Raw genomic sequence first — 26,103 nt, 5'->3', positions numbered from 1 at the left:
CTATACTCTTGCTTAATTTGGATGGCTGAGTCACACACATGTGCCCTTTGAGCAAAGATTTTTGCTTCTCTTATTACCAAGGGCCTGCACCAACATTGTGAGTCTACCCCTGTAGTCCTGTCATGAACTATCTCTCCACACCTTTGGTGGAAATTTTATGTCTGTGGATTTAGTATTAAAACCCAGGCATTAGTTGTGTTATCATCTCTCTCATAAAAATGCTAAGGAAGATTTTTGTGTGGATGCTGAAATCTAAGCTTTACAAGATCTCCAGATGCTTTCAAGGAGATAAAGGTATTGGATCGCTAGAAATTCTTTGATATTGCACACTAAAAACCTTGGTGGGATTAAAAATCAATGCTACAAACTTTTGTGTGGAATAAACCAGGACTGAAGGCATTTGTGAATTCGGGAAATTTGAAGAGAGTGAAAGAGAGAGTGTCATTTTAAGACGTCAGTAGCTCATGTCAATTGCAACTAAATTATAATGACCTGTTGGCTATTGATTTAGTTAGACTTCTTATTGGCAAGAACTCATCTCTATAACCACGTCTGCAGCCTCCTACTGCTGGGTGAGCTATCACGTTTCACATCTGTGTGATCAGAAAAGCAAAATGGTCCATCATCTCTGGGCTGCTCATTTTCACTGAAGCTCTGAGCGCCCCTCCCCCCACTTTGTCCCACCTCTTCCCCAAACCTTCTGGAACTCCTACTCTGAGGTTAACAAACACATCTATACCATCAGCCTCTCCTCTGAATAGTCCCTTTACTCACTGACTGAAACTCGGTAGCCTCCTAAGCATCCTCTTCCCTGGAAAATCTACCAAAGACGGGCTAACTTGCCTCTCAACCCTCTTCATTTCAAGGCCAAGGCAGTAGGATAGGCATGACCTTTGGTTCCCCATTGTTGTTTTATAGCTATTGTCTTGCTCTTTCAAAACGCTGGCTCTTCTGAAGCCCACAACCTTCTTCTCCACCTCTCTTTTAATTGCTTTGAAATCTACCAACTAGGAGCCTCTCATCCTTCCTCCTAATGACTTTGCCTCTCAGTCACTGCCTCATTTTACTGCTCCGCTGCTGTCATCATTCTTAGAAATTTCAGTTTCTGCATAGGAAATAAATTTAGCTGATTTTCTAATTTCTTAATCTCACTTTCAAAAGTTCTTTATTTCCTGTTCACTTGAGTTTCCAATGTTTGTGACCAAATCTCCGGCCCTGTTTGTTCTCCCTACAAAACCGATTTCAAGCACTCTGTTTTTTGATTACCACCTTTTATTCTAGATAATTTACAAGACACTTGATTAAACAGGTAGGTGAAGTTTGTAGTATTTTTGGAATGGAGTCCTTGGACACCAAGCCAGGTCCAAACCCAGAAATGATCTTTGATATTTAAGCACAAGAAAAGCTTTATTTATATTACTCACTGGCTTTCCCAAGTCCTCTACTTAAATAGATTTGAAATTAACACTTGTCATGGGAGAAAGTTTCTCATTTTCTGCTTCTTTTATTTTTTTTTCTTCTTACATCCTAGACCTCCCCATTGGATAGATAGGTAACAAAAATTCCTTATGAAAAATATGACAACATTTTCTTTATGAACCCATCCTTGTGTTCTGCATATGTTTTACTCTTCTCAATTCAAAAACACAGATATTATAATAAAAATATAATAGCAATTATATATATATATATATGAAATCATCTTTTTGTTGTTGTTCTGGGTCCTGTTTGAAAGAAGCCGGTGTCATGACAATGCAGTTGTTTCAAATATTATTTGAAAATAATATTTCCAATTCTGAGAACTGTCAGAGAATAAAATAATATGTAAAGAACGGACCCTCACTGTTTTCACAGCCAGAAAAGCACAGATTTCCAAATGTTAAAAACTTAGCACACTGAAATTTACTTTCAGTTTTGCAAAATACAATTTCTTGTGAATATCTGTCAAAGTCTAAGATAATAAAGTAATGGTCTTGGTGGAAGAAAAGTGCGAAAGTTAAAACAGATTCATTTCTTGTCATTCTACCTCCATTTGTTCACTTTCTGTTCCTTCTCCCCACCAAATATGCCCTTTCTTTTTTTACTTTATCTGGGTGGCATCTTAATATGCATAGCAGCATCAGAGCCAGACAAGGACCAAATTAACATAATACAAATATAGAGAAAATGCCATAACTTGGTTTCTTACAAACAAAATACGAATATGATATGCTGTCACCTGGGCCGCTAGATACTTGCATCAAGCCTTGTGTGTTTTTCATCGACGGAGCTTATATTTTTATTTTAGCTCAAAACTGACATAAATAAATAAATGTAAATGCAGACCAGTTTTGTAAGTTATTAAGTATGCTCAAATAATCCACAAAAATTTCTATGTGGCTTATATAAAATCTTATTGGCTAACATCCTCATTAATCTATTAGATTAATTTCATTTCTTTATAGCTATCTATGCAATTAAGGCCAGAAGACATAAGCATCTGTAAGAATAAGTCTACATTGTTCATTGACTCAATTATCAGGCTTATTTTGTCTTCTGGTTCTGTTTCTAGTGCTTGTATTCAAAGGAATTTTTCAGTTTCAAGTGATAGTAAACCAATTCAGATACTCGTTAGAAGAAAAGGCAACTTATCTCCTGTAGTTAAAAAATACAGGTGTAGATTCAGATATGGCTTGATCCAGGAGCTAAAATGACATAACCATCTCTTTCTCTTTTCCTTTTTTCTTTCACCCCCTTCTAGTCAGTTTCCCCCTCCCCCGTTAGTTATCTTCTCTCTGCTTCTTATTGACTTCATCCATGGTTCCTTCTGTGTGGTGGTTGCAAGAGGTTTAAAAATTCTAGGCTTATCGCATCCTAAGATTGGCAATCTGATTAGAAAGTTCTACTAACTTTCCAAAATGTTAACGGAAGTCTTAGGAATGATTTTAATTAATAGGACCTGGCTCACATACTTATCCGTGAACCAACCACTATGGCCAGAGTTATAAGCCCGTCTCTGAAGCCAGGTGACTGGGTTCAAATCCTCTGTGAATCACATGGACCAAGAATGGAAGACAGGAATTTCCTGATGACAAATAGGGACACAGTTATTTAAAAGGAGAGGTTAGGGCAGGGAGAGAACAACATTGTGTGCTAGAGAACTCATTTGTAGGCAACAGCAGAATTGTTACAGCTTTATAGTTAGACACTCTGACGTATGCTAAGAATGTTTGATTCATTGGTCTTGCTTTCCTAAAGCTTTGAATATTTGTGGAAAGTGCACAATTGCTTAGTACAAGTGCACCATTCAAATGGTCATCAGTGTTGTTTATAAAAGTTCAGTTTCCAACTAGGTAGGAAGATCAGAAGAAAAAGAAAAAAAGAGGAAAGACTCTTCAAACTGGTTGGGGTTTTACTGAATAAGAGGAATAGTAGTGTTGGTAGGTTGGGTCAAAATTGGAATGGAATGTTTTTTGAGAAACTCTGAGCACCTAATCATTGACTTCTTTTTTTCCCCACTTCCAAATCCTTGAGAATTTTGGATAGACAGTATTTCTCCACAAACACCTAATAAAAAGGGGAATAGGAAGGAGAGGTAGGGAATTTTAAATAAATTTTTAAGCTGCTGCCTGGTTTTTATCAAACTCACACTCTGATATTCATTAGCCTGCCTTGATGTCTCTTAGTCCTCGTGAACATAAGATAGTGCTTATTTTAGTGACTTGCTGAAGACAGCCTTGTTTTTGAAGCCAATAATAGTTTTGAATCATTTAAGCTGAATCTTGTGTCTTCTCTGAAATAATTAAAAGATGTGCTAGGTTCAGTTTGCCATTGGCTGTTTGTATGAACTTGAGGATTATGAAGAGACTTAGCAATAACAAACTGAAGTGAAAAGTTTTAGATGTGTCAGCCCCCTCTCTTTATGCAGAAAGAGCCATTTATTATTCAGTATAAATTGTACATTTTCAATATATACGGACCGATTTCACAAATTTCATATTGAATGAGATTTTATGTGATATAGCTGACATTTTATTTTATTTTTTTTAATGTTTATTTATTTATGTTTTTTGAGAGAGAGAAAGAGAGACAGAGCATGAGCAGGGGAGGGGTGGAGAGAGAGGGAGACACAGAATCCAAAGCAGGCTCCAGGCTCTGAGCTGTCAGCACAGAGCCCGACACGGGGCTCGAACTCACAGACCGCGAGATCATGACCTGAGGTGAAGTCAGATGCTCAACTGACTGAACCACCCAGGTGCCCCGGTATAGCTGACATTTTAATGAGATAAATAGTAATCATTATTTCTAAAGGTACATTTAAGTGCGTACAAAGAGATTTAGTCTTATCTAAACAAAGCATCTTAGTTTATATAAATAAACATAAAACCTAAGGTTTTAGAAATACTTTCAGCACCAGCTCTTGAAGTTGAGACATTGGATATAACCAGAATGAATCTGTTGGACTAAATATATTTTTAGAAGAGTTGGACTGAATGCTGCAATGGGGTTATAGTCAAGGTATAATCAAAGTGACGGAGTAAGAGTGCAAAAGGGTCTAGTTAAGGAGGAGCTTGAAGAGTAAATTGGAGTAAGCCAGCTTGACGAGAAGATGGGGGAGAAGGGAAGGAAGAAGTAATTTCAGAAAGAAGGGATATCATAGACAAAAGAAGTTAACCCCAAAACAATCCTAGATGCCTGGAATCCAAAGGCTGTAGAGCTGGGAAGTAGAAAAGGTAGCCCTGGAGGAAGATAGTCCTGCTGATAGCCAAGGCAGGCAGGGCCAGGGTTCACTGAAAGCCTTGGAGGCCATGTTTTAACCCATTTCCATTTTCATACAGGGATTACTCATAAAGGGGGTATGTTGACTATAAGTCTCTGAATTATATGATCACATCACATTACTCCTTTCTAAAGGCTTCATTGGTGCTTATTCTTTGGACAAAATAAAGTCTAACACTTTAGCTCAAAGCGAATAGCTTCTACCCTCCTTTCTGTGCCCTTGGGCACATGGACACATTGTGTTCCTAAAATCACAGTTTCCCAGACAACACTGTAGTGTTTTATTGTACTGTGCTGTGACCTCTGCCTAGAATTTTCTCCTCCCCGTTTCATAAAGGTTTTGCTAATTCTAACTACTTCTCTATTTTGCTTCCAGGGAAAACGTATTCTTTCTCAGTTGTGATTTTTAAAACACTTTCTTTTTTCTATCTTTCTTATTCCCTTTCTCACTTCTCTCTTGAATTTTGATTATATAGGTGTGTGTATATATTCAAAATATCCATAACATTAAACATGTGTGTAGGCACATATGCATATATGTATTTAAATCTCATTACTAAATTTTAAGATCCTAGACAATAGAGATTGTTTAAATATATTTTATGAATTTCTTCTGGTAGTATCTCACATAACACTTTGTACTAGTCTGTGCTCTAGTTGAGAGAAACAGAAAGTGAGAAAGAGAAAGAAAGTTTTTTTAGGGAGCTCATCAACTTGAATCATTCTAGGCTTTTCAAAATGACAGGTCACACGTGACATAGATAAATTAGTAGGGTACTTTTCAGTTACTATTGAAAAATGGTCAGAACAAAAGAGTGGACCTTTATAAACCACTTTTCAAATTGCAGACCCTTAAGAGTTTGCTTTAAAGAAAGGTCCTACTTGGGCAAGAATTTGTGTGGCCAAGTGTGGTGGAAAAAAGTCTATAATAGATCTAAACATTTTTGGTAACTATTACCTCACCTTTGGAAAGCCTAATATGATTGTTTCTGGATAAATTAATAAAACTTGATCTCCTCAAGTGTCTACACATCTCAAATTTTTTTTAAGCCTTGCCCACATTTTCTTGGATTACTGAAAGTCATCATATATTTTATTTTTGAAACTTCTAGGTATATGTTAGTCTTTCTACTGGTGCCAGAAGAAAAAGGGCTTTGGCAGTCACGTTCGATGGAAAATCCATTCTCGGATACGCCAGGACGCAGCTGACACCCAGGGCACGTGTGAATTTAACAGAGAGATTTAGTGGGCTGTTCGGCAGCAGAGAGATTAAGAAGCTGAACTCAGTAGTTTCATAGACGCTGACGTTATTCAACTTCTGGTAAAAAGCATTGCGTATGTCCAAAGTCTGGTACACTTTTAACCATGTACAGTAATTTAAGTACCTTAAGCGACGGCACTTCTGTACAATCATGATCACATTCTTTGACTACTTGGAAAAATTTATCAGAAGAAAAACGTGATTCAATATGTTTAGCTGTTTTCACATTACAGAACAATATTCTAAATTTAATAAATTACAATCTGAAAGAGAACCACAATTTACTATTTTACTTTTGAAAATATGTGCTCTAACTAGAGCTGATTTTTGAAAAGAAATCTTTTTGGACAACTGTTAAAGACCAATTATCAGTCTTGTTTTGTCTTTAAGAAAGGTTACCGGTCCTGCTGACCGATACTGACATCAGTGACCATGGCAGTTTTTCAGAACATATCACCTCTCTTTTTCCTTTCCTTTGTCTTTCTGCACTTCCTGCTTTCTGGTTATCCCTTCATCTTTTTACTCTATTGTCCTTCTCTTTCTCATTAAACTCATTTTCCTCTTCAGCTTATCTTACTCTGGCCTGAATCAATGACACTTAAATGTGACTTAATATTAATCTGTCAGAAATATTGAAAAGCAAAGAAGTTGTTTTGACATTTCAACCTTTTCTTTTCCTTTCTATTTCCTACTTCCTCCCTCTCTCTTTGCCTGTTTCCTTCTCTTTTTCTTTTCTTCTTTATTTTTAAGGAAATCTGGAAATATGCTTTATAGCTTTGTTTTCTTTAGGCTTTCACGTAATTTACTGTATTAAAAATGTTTTGAAATCAGAAGAAACTTTTTCTTTAATCCCATTAAAACGACATAAATCAACATTTGCTTTTAAAACATTATTTATAGTATGTTGTCTGTGTGTGTGTGTGTGTGTGTGTGTGTTTAATTTCCATAGAATCTTGGGGTTAAAGAGGACATAAAAGTTTCATACAATGTGTGAGAATTTTGTACAAAATGTTCTTTCCTTCCTTGGGTTGATAATCCAGCCAACTCCTGAGTATCTTCAATGTGAAGGAGATTTCTCCCCAACTTTCTTTTCCACTAAGACCTTCCCTTCTTGTATTAAGGCTCAGTTTGTATTTACATTTGTCTCCTGCCTCCCTGTTCTACTTTTCCTACTTTTCCCCTTTGCAGCCATTTAGAAAAGGCAACTTGTTTTTTTCAATAGGAAAGCACTTCATGTTTTAAATACATTATCATAAAATATTCTAGAAGGATAGATGAAAACCATTAACAATGACTACTTCTGTGAAATGGAACTGAGAATGGGGCATGAGGGAGAGAATTCTAGAAATTAACACCCGTTGGATTTAAAGCATACTTATTTATATATTAATGTAATAATTGTAATTATTATTATTAGTTTTTATTTTTATTTTATTTATTTGATTTTAGAGAGAAAAAGAGAGTGCGCCAGCTGGGGAGAGGGGCAGAGGAAGAGAGAGAGAGATAGAGAAAGAGAGAGAGAGACAGAGAGAGACAGAGAGAGAGAATTGTAAACAGGTTCCATGCTCAGCGTGGAGCCTGATGCATGGCTCGATCTCAGATCCCCGGGAACAGGATTTGAGCTCAAATCAAGAGTCGGACGCTCAACCTACCAAGCCACCCAGGCACCCCTAATCTTTATTACTACTTTAAAATACCTCAAATTCTTTACAATTCCCTTTAAAAAATGTAAATAGCTGCAGTTCTTCAAGCTTTTTTCTCATAATAATAATTTTTGGGAGGCCCTGCTTCTTCCCTCTTATTCTCTCTGCTCATGCTACTACTTTCTTTCGAAAGGTCCCTGAGTGTGGCAACCAGAATGGAAACAAAATGATGAATTTGGTGGTGATTTAGTTGTGAGTGTGTGCATAAATTTCCATGTATTTATTTCATGTATTCAAATTAAATAGCATTTAAGCATACAATCCTTGGCATAGCACAATACAGCAATCCAATCTTAATAAAAGAAATGGAAGAAATTCTATTCTTCCTAATAGAAGAAATGATGATAGCTACTAAAAATCGAACAACAACAAAAAAGATTTTAGCAGAAAAACTTGACTGAAATAACAATATAATAGTCTTTTACCGAATAGGAATAACATTTTGATTTTTATATTTTGGGTTTTCCGACTGAATTGTCTTAACTGAATGGAAAAAAAGAAAATCTGGCATATCATTCTTCTAAATGTAACAACACACACAAAAATAAAATACGCTTTTAATGATATTTAATGTTTTTCAGATGCATCTTTTCTGTATTGATTTATCATACAAAATCTACTTTCTTAAGAAATACCTAGCTTATTTTAATTTTTTTGTTTGATGACTTAAAAAAGTCTTCTTTTCAGTGATGTAGAGACATCTAAAATAATAGAATCTTAGATGGTCAAGAAAGTACTTTCTTTTTTTCTCCCTCCCCCTCAAAAGACCAAGGTTTAATGGTGAAGCCATGCTGAATGTAGAGCATATATAAAAGTAATATGAGACTGTCACGGTTTTTACAAAGGTAAAGAATATCGCCATGCCAGCTGAAGTTAAGGATTCAACATCTTCATGGGTTAATGACATTGAAGTAAGCAAGGTCTTGGAACTGGGGAAAGGGCGTTATATGGTAAGATGTTGCAAGCCATGGATTTGTGCTATTTGTTGATTTTGTGAGTCAATTTCATGAGTCAACTCATGACAAGTGTATGTGGAATCTGATGAGAAGGTCTAAAGGAATGGAATTAGCCTTGGAGAAGTCTGTTGATGAGGGAAATCTGAAGCATGAGTTTCAGGGCCAGTTCTAGCACTGAAACCAATTAGCTTGGTGCCAGTTAATCTCCTTATGCCCACTTCTTTGTTTATAAAATGAGAAGATTAAACCACATCAATAGGAGGCTTTATGTTTCTGACCTTTTGTGATTCTGGTGAATCACTGTGGAAAACCTGAAAGACTACATCCAGAAGGAAAACTAAACAATATTCTATCATGGGACAACAGTAAGCTTGTGGGTTACCAACGTTTTCTTAAAAATGTTAATAATCTTTGTTACTAGCTGATTTCTTCTCTCTTTTATAGTAAGGAAGAGACAGCCAAATTACAAAGTGATTAGATTAGAGATTAGCTATACCAATAGTTCTGAGCACAAGACTATTCCTGGTTCCCATTCACTATTTTAAATCTGTTAGATAAAGGGGTTCATACTTGTAAAATTTCTCTTTCATTCAGTATCTACAGAAAAATGTAGACAGAGAACTAAAAATTATCAGTCTTTGAATATCCATGATTGAATATAGATGAAAACACGTCTAAATATATAACAATTCAATCTGTAATTTTTTAAGTTTATTTACTATTTATTTTGAGAGAGAGAGAGAGAGAGAGAGAGAGACAAAGGCAGAGAGAGAATTCCAAGCAGGCTCCATGCTGTTGGTGCAGAGCCCAATACAAAGCTGAATCCCACCAATGGTGAGATTGTGACCTGAGTTGAGATCAAGAGCTCGACACTTAACTGACTGAGCCACCCCAGCACCCCTCAATCTGTTTGTTTTAAAAATAGTTGGAAATTGTCATGAAACTCAGTCAGCATTCCAAATCTGTACAGTATTATTGGGCATTGATTCTTCAGAGACTGCTTTTAAATAAATGTGCAATATTCTCTGTTCAACTCAATATTTCTAGAGATTTGGTTTCACTATTAGAAAGCAAGCTGGTATACGTTATGCATGGAAGAAGTAAATATCAAAGAAAGGACTAAGGAACCAACAGCTACTTCCTTCCGTAATGGTTCAAATATAGTATACATCAAAATGAAATGCTTTAGAATAGGCTCTTCTTCATACTATTAAACCAGAATGGTTCTTAACCTTGTAGCATAATTCTACTGGGAATAGAAGAATTTCAGGAAAAAATAAAACAAGTTTTGAGACTCTTGAGACATAATATTTCTTTGTATTTTCAAATTAAAGTCAAGAGTAATTAACAAGTTGAATTTATTGAGGCCAGATTTATGAAACTTGAGATAAGAATCTGTTTTCTGGAAAATTCTTGTGGAATATTTGAAAGTTGAGGAATTGTGCTTATTAAGAAAGAGCATTCAAATTAATTGAGAATTATAAAAGTGTTTTGATGAACAATGTACAATGACCATTGCTCCTATTATGGGGAAGCCTTTGGGGTTAAAATTTTTTTCATCCAGCCTACACTTTAGAAGAAAAATCCTAATATTTGGAATGTGAATGAAAGAAAAGTGTGACTACAGAATAACACAACTGCTTTTATCATTCTGTCCTTTTAGTGAATTCCTCTCATATTAGAAAGCATTACAAAAGAGTAGTTGAAGAATTCACCATGGCTTTGTATTCTTCCCTACTCCCATAGTTGAAATAAGAGTGGTAAACTCATGAGATTAGGCACTCCCATAAGACTGTAGGAGCTTTGTGGCTTTACACTGGCCAGAAATAACAGCACAGAGTGTTTTTACAATAATTCTGCTTTTGGGTAAAAACAGGAAAGGGAGAGGCATATTAAAATTAAATATTTCATAAGATGACCAGAACCAAAAGAAAACAAGAGAAATTGCTTTCCAGTTCAGGGAAAATTAAAATGGACTCTGATTATCCAAATTATTTACTTCCCTAGTTTTGAATAGGTAGGGTATACTAATATACCCTTAACATAGTATAAAATTTCTGTTCTTTCATTTCTCTGCATCTAGGTTGCCAAGCTAGGGTGACAATATTTAATTCACCACTCTGCCTTACTTAGAATATTCATTTGTTGGAAAGATCCACCGTTGCATGTTGACATCGATTCTCAAGATCAGGTCCAATATTTGTGTACTCAGGGGATTTTTCCTATATTGCTCAGGATTGAAATAGGTTACCAATACCTTTTTATTTTGTTATTATATTTCTCATCAGCAGCAGTGAACATTTACCAATATAAATCATTCAGCATTAACTGCGTATCTTGTTCCAAAATCCCAATTCTAATAGTCACCAAATGACCAAAAATTCTATTGTTAATACATGCAATATTATTTTTCAAATTTAAAAGCTAGGGCATTATTATCTAAACGGACTGTCAGGAGCAGATGATCTTGTGCTTCTCTGTGCTTTCCTTTCGGGTATCCGTTCTTGGGAAAGACAATAAACACATGGCCCGTATCTATCTATCATGGTTATTCTCCTCTATTCCTTTTGAAATGGCATCAGTTTTTCTTTTGACACTACTGTTATTCTTTTTCCAGCATGGCAACCTTGGGCTAACAGCATACATCAGTAAACGCTATGCTTTTTCTTTAAGGCTTTTCTAATTTTTAATTAAAAAGAAGAGCTAGACTCTTGCTGATCACCTACAGGAGTGTGACTCTCCATGGTTACCTGTCACTCAAAGAGCTCCAGCTCTGAGGAATGCTAATTAGCCCTGCAAAAGCACCGTAATTGAACTGGAGAGAGACTGCCGGAGGTGCAGGTCTGCCTTCATTCAGAACAGTCTCGCCATCTGAATGGAGGGAGCCAGCCTGACAATGTGAGGGAATAAAGGGAGATGGGGAGGAAAGAGAAAAACAACAAAATTCCATCTGCCATTTTTTACTCTCAGTTCTAAAGTGATTATCAAGATGTAACCTGGATACCATGTTGTTACTAAAAAAAAAAAAAAAACAAAAAAGTTTTCTTTAGCCGTAAAATAATAAGCCATAGCGTCTGCTTGACAATGATCACTATGATGGCTAATGCGCTTGAACCGTATAAAAATGAATCATCTGGGATATCAATGCAGATAATCATGATGATGATAATAAGTGAATGTTTGGGGGAAAATAGTCTTTTATTTAAATGAAGACAGTATTTGAACCCAGAAAACAGGCCTTACACAAATGTTTCTTGGTTAGTTTTTGGAGAAAAGAGAGAAAGTTCTTGACACTGCATTGTCTCCCAGTCATAGACAAACATGTACATTGGCATTTAGACAATTGAAAAGAAAATATAAGATTTAGGGGCTAAAATCTTAGACCATCATTTATAGCAAAAGAGAAAAAAAATTAAGTTAATTGTGTTCCAAATAAGTTTCATCTCCTCCTCAACTCAGTACTAAATATTAATGTGGGAGATAGATAGTTGCAAAAAGATGATATACTTGAGATAACAGAATAGTAAACACATACACATTAAGGAATGAAGTAGTTCTCGATTGTAAGCTTTCTGGCTTTAGAGTTTCATATAATCATGGAATCGTAGTATTTTGGAACTCTGGGCACTTCAGGTAGAGCCAGGTACAGCTTGGAAACGGAAGCTCAAGGGAAGTGTCACTAGCCTCAAATCACATGGATGATGGGTACAGCTGGGAAGAGAATCCAAGAGCCCTGGCCCCCAGTTTATCATTTGGAGTCAAGAGTACAAGGCAATAGATGCATTTTATTTGATTCTAAGATGAGGTGGTGTATGGTGCAAGATTCCCAGGCCAGGGGCGCCTGGGTGGTTCAGTCGGTTAAGCAGCCAACTTCGGCTCTGGTCATGATCTCGCGGTTCGTGGGTTCGAGCCCCGCGTCTGGCTCTGTGCGGACGGCTCGGAGCCTGGAGCCTGTTTTGGATCCTGTGTCTCCTTCTCTCTGACCCTCCCCTATTCGTGCTTTATCTCTCTCTGTCTCAAAAATAAATAAACCTTAAAAAAAAAAAATTAAAGATTCCCAGGCCAGAGGGTTCTGTCCTGTTCTTTGTTGTAATACAGAGCCCGCAGTATCTGGATTAATGCCTGGTGCTCCACAGGTATTTGTGGAAAGGATAAATGAATGGCTGCATTCTTCTATGACTTGAATATTTAAAATTGCTTTCAAATATTTAAAATGCTGGTCCATCAAATAAGATAGTTCTGCGCACTTTTCTGTTTTGTTCATGTTGGGTGTAACTCAGTCTGGAAGTTAAATTGGGTGTGGTGACTTTGACAAACATTTATTACTAGAATAACTGGGAACCACTGTTATCCGAACTTACTTGGCCATGTGTTATAGACTAGTTACTTTTTCCTTCAGAGAAGTAATTACAACATACTGAGGCAACATACATAGTAAGCTTAACATAGGAGAATGATAGAAATAAATGAAAACAAAATACTGGCCCCATTAAGTGCAGTAGCTACTATATTCCAGGTATACACGTTACATAATTCTTAAAACAAATCTATTTGTGTGATGTTTTATACACATTTTGCAGATGAGGAAACCGAGTTTCAGAATGTGTTAAGTAATCAGGCCACACAGTTAGTAGTGAAAGAGCCAGGATTTAAATGATTTTCCTCCAAACTTAGGCTCTTTTCACATCTTTACATCATTGCAATTCCCAACTACAATCCCCTCATCTCTTTAACATGCAAGTCCACACATCTGAACATCAGTTCTCTTTAGCGTTCTGATAGAATTCTGATAATTTTTATCACAGTATGGGCAACATTATCTATCAAGAGTGACTCTTCCAACTCTTGACCATCTTGCTTTGGCTGGAGTGGTCAGGGAAGACTTCCAGAGATGGTGACCTTAGAGCTGACACCTGAGGAAGGAAAGGGGGCCAGGAAGGCTGCCATCTTGGAGAAAAGAATTCTGGTAGAAGGAACAGGTTTAAAGTCCCCATAAAATAAATAAGCTTTGTGTGTTTGAGGAACATATGGAGGGCCCAAGCACCTGGAACAAACAGAAGCAGGTAAAAGGATGATAGAAGTTGATGTCAGAAAGATAGAAGTCATTTAATTTTTGCGAAGTCCTGCAGGCAACGTGAGGAATTAGAGTTTTATCCCAATTCTAGTGGGAAGTGACAGCACAGTTTTAAGCAGGGATGGACTATGATACTATGAAAGATCTCTAAGAGGATGATCTATTACCGGAAGCAAGAGTGGAAGTAAGGGGCCCTGCTGGGAGACTCTTCCAACAGCTCCAGATAAGAGATTGGAGTTTCAGCATTGGGGAGTATGGGAAGTCATCAGATTCAGGACGTATGTTGGAGGCTGTTTTAAGCTGATTTGTGGATGGTTGGAAATGGGTTTGAGAGAAAAAGAGGAGTCAGGAGGTCTGTAATTTTTTTGTCCTAAGAATAGGTAGATTATCCCAGATGATTTGAGGTCTGATCAATTTGAGGGACATATTAAGATAACATTTTTTGTATAGAATATTCTCAGTACACATTTTTAAAAAAGAATCAAGGATGATTGAGGGTGTAGGCTGTTTGTTTTGTGGACACTCAATATTTCACTGAGACAGAAAAAATGATATTACCTAATGTGAAACATGACTACTATGTTAAACAATACATAAATAAATAAACAAATATCTCCAGAGTCACAATTAATGGTAAAGTCCATACCACTGTACTATTCAAGAGGCAACTTATTCAGAAAAGAAAGCAACTTATTCAGAAAACAACATGGTTGTGAGATTTCTTCTTGGGGATTTCTTCTTGGGATCATTTGGTTAGGCTTCAGAAAAGAAAAAAAAGAAAAAGAAAGCAATAATTAAAAGAATGTCAAATGAATTAGTTTACCACACCTTTTCCCATCTGATAAGTAAGAAGTCACATCTTGTCAACTCTGCATTGTTCACGTGAATGGAATGCTTTATAAGGAGACCAACCCTTCTCCACACCCTTGACTCTTTCCTTTCCACATTAAAGTGAAATATATAAAAAGTAAATTTGAAATTATGCTAAAAATAGGTATAAAATGCTGGGTTCCGTCTTAGCTATTACCGTGAATAGTCTCAGCTTAAGATATATTGACTGTTACACACGAGAGATACATTTCTATTTAGATTCACAAGAAATGTCTTATCTTAGCTATAGTCATAGGTAAGTTTACACTGTAAATTATAGAATTACCAATGTATTGAAATCAATGCATGAAAAGAAAAAATTAATCTAAGTAATAGCACTTAGATGAGAATCATTTATTTCAATATAAGAAATCAGAAGTATTTCTGAAACAGTGGTTTTGTCATGTCTTATAAAGTTCCTCACCTTTCAAAGAATGAAACGGAGGGAACATTCAATATTGCTGAGGAATAAACCCCAGGCCTTCCTAGATCTCCTAATTTAGGGATATGATTTCTATAGGAAAATATAGAAAATAGAATAGCCAAAAATATTAATTAGTCTTTTTATTTTTTTATTATTTATTAAATTCTTTATTCTTTATTCCTTATTGAGGATAAACATACACAGGAGGATGGAGAGAGAACCATAAGGGAGATGCTTAAGCTGCCATTAGGCTTACTTGCTAGTTAAGTGACTCTTTCTCAATGGAGTATCAGAGTAATCAGATTTGTGGGATAAGACAGTCAATCACAAGTTGCTTCATGCCCATGACCATCAGAGATTTCTTGAGAATTAAACCCTTGAATCTTAGATTTGTTAGTGCCGAGGGTGTGCTGTATAGCATTTTATGCTTGGTTCTGTTTGATTCTCTGGGGCGCACTTTATGGCAGATGTTACCTAAGGACACCTGTAGTCACTACCTAGGAACCACTCTGGGCCAGAATCAGATTAAAACAATAAAAGAAGACTATGATAGTAGCTGCTTATAAGCAGTGGACCTATCCAATAGCGACTTGGGTAATTTCTTGGTTTGTTGCTCACAACTTCTACAGGTATTGCTTGGGAAATATTAAGTGCTAAAAGGCTGAATAACATAAAACTGAAAGGCTCTAAGTAAACATGGTGCTTACAAATAAAACATCTTAGGTAACTCTGGAAACATTCCAGCTACTTTTAGCTGTTAATTCGACTTCTTAGACTGTACCCAGAATATTATAGTGGGTAAGAATTGTGATGGTGATCATCCAATCACAAAAACTGCAGAAACTTAAGCCAAATACTGTAATACATTAATGATAGGGCCCCAAGTAGCATTATTGTGTGAAGGAAGTCTTTGTAGGGGGATTGACATAGGTTTCTTAATGTAGCTATCACTTATTGAGTACTTACCAATGTTCATAAAACTGCTAAATACTTTCTATGGGTAATCTCATTGAATCTTTAGAGTAACCCTAAACTATGAAGTAGTTACTATTATTGATTTAAAAAGGAGACAGATTGGGGCGCCTGGGTGGCTCAGTCGGTTAAGCGTCCGACTTCAGCTCAGGTCACGATCTCGCGGTCCGTGAGTTCGAGCCCCGAGTCGGGCTCTGGGCTGATGGCTCAGAGCCTGGAGCATGCTTCGATTCTGTGTCTCCCTCTCTCTCTGCCCCTCCCCCGTTCATGCTCAGTCTCTCTCTGTCTCAAAAATAAATAAACATTAAAAAAAATTAAAAAAAAAAAAAGGAGACAGATTTAGAGTTCAAGTACATTACCCCAAACCACATAATTGACAATTGCACCAGGATACGAACCCAGTTTTGTCTGATGCCAAGGTTTATGCTCTTAATATGAAGTATCAATCTATTTATTAACAGAACTAGCCATATGCCATTCATTATAATAAATTGAGTCAATGTGATATGCATATTTAAGACAAAGTAGATCAGTGTCTTGTATACCAAAGATCTTTTCCAAATAAGCAGTTGACTCGATTTTATATAATGGCCCCTCTTAGAATCTCTTTTCTCAAAGGCTCAACTCTTGTTATGGAGGCTTTCAGTAAAATCCACTTGGGCTTCCAAACACATTGCTCAGTATTCTGGTATGTTTGGCTGTTCCCATGGAGATATTTGGATGCTCATTTTAGTCTTGCTTTTAGCAGCATTGGACCCTATAGAACTTTGGACAGCTTTGTGATGTTAGTGAGTGACTGCAGGTGTCTAAGATAAGACAATGGAACCAGTTTCATCATATCTCTCATTGGATCAACATATAAATGATCAAAAGTTAAATCCACATTTGAGAAATAGAAACTGGTATTGAAATCTTATCTATGTAAGTTGAAATAATGTGGCCAAATCAATGTCTAAGATAGGATTTATTTGTGATATTGAAAGGTTTAACAAAGAAATGGAGTTGGAGGAGTAAAAAGAGGAATCTTCACTTTATAGGATGTATGGCACCTAAAATTATTCTGCAAGAAATTGGATGAAAGAGATTCGACATTTTGAGTTTCTATGAGGAACTCCCTATCAACAACAAACCATGTAAAATACAGTCAAATTGGTGTTAAAATATTATACTGTTCTCTCTCGCAACCATTTCTAACAAATTCAAATGTATTTATATATGGAATTCTAACACTTTTCATTTAAAAGTAATGGTGTGAAAAATTTGAGGATCACTTGCACGGGAAAGTTGTAAAGGGAATTGAGATAATAGGTATGAAATTAATTGAGCTTCACTAAACAAAAATCTTAAAAAATTGAAAGCAGATCACATCCAATTATTAAAAGTATTTTGTTTCTTTATTTTATAACATTTAGAATATAAAATTTTCCATCTCTATCCATGGCGCGTTTATTTTCAGCATCATTTAGTACTTGATTTCAGAACGACGAAAGAATCGGACGTTTCTGCGTTTATTATAATGAATTGGGAGTCTGTATTTATTCTCATTGTGTTACAGGAGAGAACATGATCCTAGTGTGTTGAGGTGATGTGACTTTTCTATCCCCTCCCACCTTGTCTCTACTGAAGCCAACCAACAATTATACTCTAGGGAATAATGATTCTCCTTCAAACTTGGACTGTGTCTGTGGTGAGCTTCCAAATACAACAAAAACAAAACACAAACAAAACTCGAAGCAAAAATCTCTACCTGAAACAAAACAAAACACAAACCAAAACCTAGAGAATTGTGTTAGAAGCAAGGCACATCGTTATTATCTCATTAACTAATAACACATTTTGTCAAAATTCAGTGTCATTTTGGGTCCCGCTAGGTGGGAAAAACAGAGATTATTTCCACTTAGTGTAGATACACAGATACTCAAAAATCTGATTCCACCCCCCCCCCCCCCCCGCCCCACCACCCCGCCTGTGGTCTCTCTGAGTAAGTAGAAAAAAAAAATCACAGTTTTCCTGACCAACTGCTAGAAGGTTCTGCCCTTGTTAGGCTATGTTGCCTCCATGACAATGAAACTTCCCTTGGTGGTCATCGCTTTAGAAATCAAGCATCAGGAAGCTGAGGTAAAGGGAGGCTCTGCTTTGGAATTGCACTCCGGCTAAAAGTAGGTATCTGGTATTTACTTTTAGCAATCAGTAACTTCACGAATACACATTCCCAGAATATTTAGCTATCCCTATTCTGACCCTTATTAATTATTATTGTTATTTTTCTTAAAAACCTTCCATATGAGTCTATAAGAAAATTCTCTGTAACTACATTGTGTTGAAAACTTGGCCCAGCTAAGTGCATTGTTATGTGGTGTGAGAAGGAATAATCTGCTTGGCTACAAAATTCCTTCCTGTATGATACATACATTGCTTCATAGTGTGAAAGACGTTTTTCAGGTTGGCAAACGGAAAAAACAAAACAAAACAAAAAAAAAACTGTCTTGTAAAATATCTGTCTACTTTATTTATTTATTTATTTTAATTTTTATTTTTTTAAACATTTATTCATTTTTGAGACAGAGAGAGACAGAGCATGAACGGGGGAAGGTCAGAGAGAGAGGGAGACACAGAATCTGAAACAGGCTCCAGGCTCTGAGCTGTCAGCCCAGAGCCCGACGCGGGACTCGAACCCACGGACCGCGAGATCATGACCTGAGCCGAAGTCGGACTCCCAACCGACTGAGCCACCCAGGCGCCCCAATATTTGTCTACTTTAAGAGTCGTAGTTTTTCCCTGGCATCTATATCTAATTGAATGATATCCACTAACTGCAGCTACTTGGAAATCTGGAGTAACAGCTTCCCTGACTTCAAAATACTGTTTAGGATTTTTATGCCAGCATCCTGTGCAATATTGTTAAGACTATATTTAATATTTACTTCTGGATTATGTTCTTGGAACATTTACTTACACGGAAAATGTTTATTATACATACGTACACATGAAAAAAATATAAAAATACATCAAAATAGATGTCCCCTATTTTTTATTCTTTATTTTTAAAAATTGCATATATTTAGTTTGTACAATGTGATGTTTTGGAACCCCCAAATGTTACTTTTCACTTATCAGCTGAAGCTTTAGCACTGGGGGTCATTTATTCAAGGCTTTTGATACTAATCCATTCATCCCTTCATTTACTTTTAAAGTATTTATAGATCACCTCCATGTGAACAAGCAGTTTGAAATTCAGAGAGGTCTTTTACATTGTTTTTAACAAATGTGTAAGATTTTTATGACTAATTACTCTAGATGTGGAAATGGATTCAGTTATAATTATGTTAATGAACGTCAAGATTGGATTCACATTGGGAAGGAGTGGAAAAAATATTAGCAATGGTGATGTGCAAATTGGAAACCTAGAACTCACCTTAGCCTCCTGACCCTGCCAGTATTTTTGTCAGGAAGCCAGCAGAATTGAACGTATGCTGATGTTATGACCAGTGGGTGGGCTCCTATGGGAAAATTCAGAGGATCTCACCTGAGTTTACATCACTGTAGTGACACATGCAAGTAATTCGTCCATCTGAATAAACTGATAGGAAACTGTTGACTCAGCCAAAATGGTGGAATCAGTTGTGTGGTCAGCAAAATCTGAACAAGTTGGCAGAGATTTATGTTTCAAAGGACATTATCGACTTCGCAGTCATTTAAACTGCCACATTTTGGAAAGGAGAACAAAGAAAAAGTAAGTAGATGAAATATCTTCTACAGGATGGGGAAAAAGATTTAATAGATGTTGATGAATACTATTGGTTTCATTTTCTGGAAATTAAAGACAAAGAACCTTCCAAAGTCATTCTGGCTCCACTCTGAATTCTTTCTGTTTGACATTTTAGTACATCATGGATACGCATTACACTTGGCTATTAATAATATACTGCTTGGTTACAACCCTTGAGTAATTATCATAATTACTATTTAACTTTTGTGTTGTTCTTTACTTTTTTAACATTGGTACTGACTTATCCTCTTTAATTGGCTTGGAGATTTTTCTACTTACAGGGCTCTGCCCCAAATTTTCATTCCTTACAGTATTTTCCAAGTGCCTTCATTGAAGAGGAATTCAGTTAAGTACTTTTTAATTTATGATTTGATGCTTTTATATAGGCTGAAGAGTTTAAAGTATATTTGTAAAGTTTCAGATACAGTGTGTCTGAAACTAGCATGTGAAACTAGCATGTTTTGTGCATGTTTGGGATTAGCTACATAAGGAACACTTACAAGACAAGGTGTTTGAGATCATTATGTATGTATGGAAACAACTTACTTTTTAATTAAAATTAAAATTTTATTAAGTTTATTAATAGATATTTAGAAAACAGGACAAATATAATATGCTTAAAAATAGAAACTTAAGAAAAAAAATTGGGGCCACTAAATGTTAACGATCATTTACAGAATTATTTTTGTTTTGGTGTGAAACTTTTGCCAGAAGCATAGAGACTTACTTATTGCTTCATTTGGATAACTGCATTTTGATATCAATGAATTTGTGACAGATTCATAAGAATTTCACACATTTCTTAAAAACCATGTAAAGGGACTCTCTGAATTTCACAATTGCTTGCTCACATATAGGTGGTCTATAAACACTTTAAAAATAAATGAAGGGATGAAGGGATCAGTATCAAAAACCTTGAATAAATGAACCCCAAATATAAGGTTTTGGCTACCAAATGAAAAGTGACAACTCAGTTAAAAACATTTACCTCAGTGGAAATTAAAAAGGAAAACATATCTTTTTATATGGCATTTGATAGTTATAATAGGATCTGAGTCTTACAATTACCTATGGTTAAATTGGAAATTTTTTGAGTATATAAGTGATATACATACATATTGTGTGTGTGTGTGTGTGTGTGTGTGTGTGTGTGTGTGTGTGTTGAATAGGTATGGATCTTAAATTCTAGTTATATAAGACTCTTCCATGGTTTCCTAAACAAGCCACTCATTTTCATGGTTTCATGGGTCTGATCATGGTTATCCGTCCGCACTAGACATTTTCTTCAGTTGACCATCTGGAAAGCTCCCATTTCTCCTCAAAGTCCCACTTAAATGTAGTTTCCTTCCTGAAGACTTTTCTGACCTCCAACAGAGGATTTATGCTTTCTTGGGGTATATTTCCATATCAAAATTTAAAAGTATCTGCTAAAATACTTTTCATTTTGTATTGTAGTTTTTGTTACTTGTCTGCATCTCTCATTGCTCTACAAGGACAGGGATGGAAATCTAAATTGACATCGAGGATTATCATATCTTATTAGGATTAGCGAACTCAGAAAATGAATATACATTTTCAAGAAAGACAATTTCCAAAGAATGTTGAAAAGGGTTGAAATAATTCATAAAAAAAAAAAGAAATGCAAGAAGCCAATAAACATTTTTAAGAGCTTTTTTTTTTTTAGTTTACTTATTTATTTTGATAAATAAATAAGGGGCAGACAGAGATGGAGAGAGAATCTCAAGCAGGCTCCATGCTGACAGCATGGAGCCAAAGTGGGGCTCAAACTCACGAACTGTGAGATCAGAACCTCAGCTGAAATCACGAGTTGGAAGCTGAACCAGCTGAGCCACCCAGGCACCCCAACAATAAACATTTTTTAAATGCTTAATCTCGCAAAAATAAGATTATTATAACAAGTAAAATTACCAATTAAAGACCCTTAAAAAGCTATAATAGCTTATGTGGAAGGGCTTCAGGGCTCTCATACTGTCAGCAGAAATAAAAATGGCTATAATACATCTGGAGGGCCCTTCGGTAATAAATATCAAAATAGGTTATGAATTTTTTGTTCCAGAAATTTTATATCATAAGGAAATAATCATAAGTCTATGCAAAGTACACACATATAGCAATGTTTATAGTGGAAGAATATTGGACACACCCTCAATGTCCAAAATTTTGATTACATTAATCTGGGGCATGATACGCAGTCATTAAAATAATACAAAAAAGGAGTATTTATTAGTATAAAAATTTAAGAAGTATTATTAAGGGGAAAATTATAAGATATTATTTAATATTGTAAAATATCTCATAACATCTCCCCGCCTAACAAGAACAATGTAGAAAAAAATCGTATTTATTACACACTAAAATGCAACAGGTAATTCTGGATGGTGCTTTCCAAATCTTGCAGTTTCTACAATAAACACCTGTGTTTGTCTCTGAACAGAAACATTTTATAAAACTAAAAGTGCAGTAAAAATTTCCCCAGTGAGTAATAACATAAGATAGTGGAGAGAACATCCACCCCTTGAAGGAAGCACACGAGACTGAGGGCTACTGCGGCTGAGGACTGAGGAGCTGGTGGTGGGGTGGGGGCCAAGCAGCTGACTGGGCTTGGTTAGGAGACTGACCGTATACAGAGGGGATTAAGCAAATGAGCAAATATGTCAGATCCTTCTAATGACTATACTCAACTTTTGCATCTTTGGTACGAATGTAACAGAAATGACACTGAGTTTCCCTCGTTATATCCTATCCGGGGCTCACGGCCTCAGCCGATATCATGAATGGAGATGTCCACTCTGCTCGCTTCACTAAAGGAGGTCTTTCAGCCTTCTTCACAGTAAAGCTATCTTCTTTTTGTAACTAATAAAGATTTGGTGGTGTGATACGTTCAGATTCTGCAATATCCCATTCCTTATCAGTTTCTCAATTCAATTATTTAGTACCAGCATGAGTTCATGAATTCCTTTTTTGTTCCATGGGTAGTAATTACCTATTGCTTTACGGTATATTTATTACAATATACCTATTACCTTTACGGCCAAATTATCTCAGATTTTGCCAATGGAAATCTCTTCAAACTGATTGCCGTGTCCTTAGAGCACACCCCTACTATTCTTTGAGCGCTGTCTTACTTTCTGGTGAAACCAGATGCTTGGGCTCGACTGATACTTTTGTTACCCCATCGTTGGAATAAGTCATTTCTGCCGTTCCCATTGTTGTCTCAGTGGAAAAGGCAAGGGGGTATATGCAGGTGTGTATATACAAGCGGTCATGCATTTACACACTTATATCTATACTTATTTCTTTATCTAGCCACATATAATGAAAAGAAAACCTAAAAGGGAAAGGCGGAAGAGGGGAAAATATAGGAGAAGACAGGATGGAAGGAGAAGAGGAAGAGGAAATTTCATATATTTTTCCCTTGAAACTAAGAAGCATTCATTTCTGGAATTTTCATATAAAAGTAAATCAAGATTCATGTTTATGTTGAAGAAAAGATGTATATACCTTTAATTTATAATTTGTCAATCATATGTTACACCTGTTTATCGGCCCTGAAAATCTTTCCAACTATTTTATATTTCCAAAAAATATCCTAAACGGTTAGGATTCATGCCATTAAAGTAATTTCCCAGGAAATAAGTTTAATAGATATGTATTATATATAGTCTACAATATATATCTATATTAACTATATCTATATCAATTTTACTGTTAGCATATTTAATGTGATTTTTAAATTAAAAAATTTGGTGTCCAAGGTGTGTTAAAATCATTTGGTTACCTATTAAAACAAACGACCAACATGTTTAAGTTAGAAAGTTAACCCACTTATGTAATTTAATAAAAATACGTTTAGTCTAAATATATACCTGCCATTGTTTCAGTATAAAATCTAAAATATAAGGGATTCTAAAAATATTTTTTGTTTAATAGTATTAGGGATATATTTTTGTGAATTAATATTCAAGGTAATATTCTTTAAACTGTAAGTCATGATATGAAATTAATGGGTCTCAGCCAGAATTTGGTAAAAGAATGAGAAAAGAAGAAAAAAGAAAACGGGTGATTGTGCAAATGAAGCATATATATTGTGAGTTAACTGTAGTGTATGCCTGTATGAGACTACTGCATCACTAAATAATGTATTCCTTACCGTTGTTAACTGTCAAAATAATTCAAAACCATTCAAAGAGATAATGCAAAAGATGATAAAAAATTTCCAACAAAGCATCTTAGATAAAATAAACTTCTCAGCATGTAAGTAAATGAATAACTATCAAGTAGGAAGACAAATTTAATATCACAATGTACTGAGAGTTATAATAAAAGGTAGCCAAACTTTTTTTTTTCTCAGCATTAATGAACTTGTATTAAGCACTCCTATTAGGTATTACTGGAAATAAATGCTCTTTCCCCTCAATTGCTGACTAAGGGACACATCATGTTTTTGCCCTTGGATTGGTGCGCTGGTGGTATTTCTCATTGCCAATGCAAGCTGCAGAGTGAGCAAAAAAGAATCTAGAACAAAACAATTGCTTTTTTGCAATAATAAAAATATCACCGGGTGAATAGTTCCTATTCAACTGTCCCTAAGGAGAAACATGTATACAAAACTAGAGCTCAGAAGAACTGGATTTGTTAGGACGTCTACAATTCCACCAGGCTGTACGATTCCAGGGGATACCATTCATGTAGAACACAATGTACAGAAAATACCTTTTGCAAAACTGCTTGAGACTGCCACTCGTTTGCCACTGCTGCGACCATGGGAGCAAGTGTTCTGAGCCTTCATTTCCTCACCTGGAAGTGGGTGGAGGGAGTTTACCTTGTTCATAGTCATTGTTCTTTCTAACGGGCCATGTTAGCTCATGAAGAAGAAGGAATCTCTCTTGGTACCTTCTAAATTCTTTCCATTATGTTTCTCCCCTGTCTCTGGTGCCTAAAGGAACTCAAGCTTTGCATGCTGTGTAATAATGACTTCAAGTGGTATCCTTTGATTGTTTATATTTTAATAAAACTTTGGAGAACTTAACATGAATTCTCCTGGTGTGTTTTCAATTATCCCACCAAGGAAAAAATATGGGAGCACAATCCACGTTCTCTGGTGAATATTATGCGTATGTATTACTCACCCTTGTCCATTGATCATGGATAAGATTGACAGTGGCTTTTTCCATCAGTTATTTTATAATCACTTCATTGTGCTACACGGATATGATATGTGGCATTCACAATGTGTAGATATTTTTGAAGCCAGGGTCCAGTCCTCTCTCCCTCCCTCCTTCTCTCTCTCCCTCCCTCCCTCCCTTCCTACTTTCCTTTTCCCCCTCCTTTTAGAGAGTAGGTAGAGGTAGAGAATTTGCAAATTCTCTATTTTGCAAGTAGCTCTTGAAAAAATAATGCATTAATTTTATTCAAAATGATTATTTGCTACTCAGATTTTTAAACTTTTTTCTTTTAGACCAGCTTTGTATCTATAGAAAAATCGTGTAGTCCAGAAGGTTCCCATGTATCTCGCAGCCAGTGTCTCCTATTATTGGCATATAATAGTATGATATATTTATGAAAAATTATTGAACTAATATTGCTACATTAATAGGTGAAGTCCATACTTCATATTTCCTTGGTTTTTAACCAACTGTCCTTTTTCTGCTCCAGGATCCCATCTAGGATGTCACATAATACTTAGCTGTCATGTCTCTTTAGGCTTCTCTTGGCTGTGACAGTTTCTTTGTTTTTGATGACCATGACAGTTTTGAGGAGCACCAGTCAGATATTTTGTACAATGTTCTTCAGTGGGGATTTGTCTGATATCATGGTTAAATTGAAGTTATGGGTTTGGGGGAAGAAGGCCATAATAATAAAAAGTTAAAAAACCATAAACATGACTTTTCACTGTTAATGTTGACCTGGATCACCTGGCTGAGGTGTTTGCAAGGTTTCTCTATGATAAATCACTCTTTTATCCCTCTTCCCATACTGTACTGCTTGGAAGAAAGTTAGTGGGCTCAGATCACACTCAAGGAGAGAGGAATTATGTTCCTCGAGGGGATAGTATCTGCATACATCACTTGGGATGTTCCTTGATAGGAGGTTTATCCAGACTCCCCCACTTACTTATGTATTCAACTGTTTATTCATATTAATGAGGACGCATGGATATTTATTTTATATTTTGGCTTTCATTGATTTTTTTTAGAGTATATAAAGCTTATCTGATGGAATTTGGACCCCTTGCCAGCTCAACTCCTGCCACTGTCCACCACACACCCCAAAATTCTAGGCGCAGGAAACACTT

The sequence above is a fragment of the Lynx rufus genome, unplaced genomic scaffold (genome assembly GCF_022079265.1).
Source record: "Lynx rufus isolate CCGP_SWC_20201006 ecotype Redwood Valley unplaced genomic scaffold, mLynRuf1.p SCAF_15, whole genome shotgun sequence".
NCBI lineage: Eukaryota > Metazoa > Chordata > Mammalia > Carnivora > Felidae > Lynx > Lynx rufus.
The sequence above is the reverse complement of the archived record's forward strand: the minus strand, read 5'-3'. Positions refer to the sequence as shown.